This window comes from Gigantopelta aegis, chromosome 1 (genome assembly GCF_016097555.1).
Source record: "Gigantopelta aegis isolate Gae_Host chromosome 1, Gae_host_genome, whole genome shotgun sequence".
NCBI lineage: Eukaryota > Metazoa > Mollusca > Gastropoda > Neomphalida > Peltospiridae > Gigantopelta > Gigantopelta aegis.
The window spans coordinates 35,420,030-35,420,257 of NC_054699.1; positions in this window are offsets into that span (position 1 = coordinate 35,420,030).

Sequence of the window (228 nt, forward strand, 5' to 3'; positions counted from 1 at the left end):
ATTATGTACTTTATGTGATATCAACGAAATGGAGAAGAATTCCACTATTTATTCATATGTACATTTTGTGAACATTCTCGGAAACATCATCTACATCAATACTATTATAAACATTTAGCCAATGTCTACATATTACATATAATATAGTGTCACACTTTATCTGTATACATGGTTTAGACTGTCGCTAACAAATATTTTTAATTTTTAATTAGCCTAAAAGTATTTTTT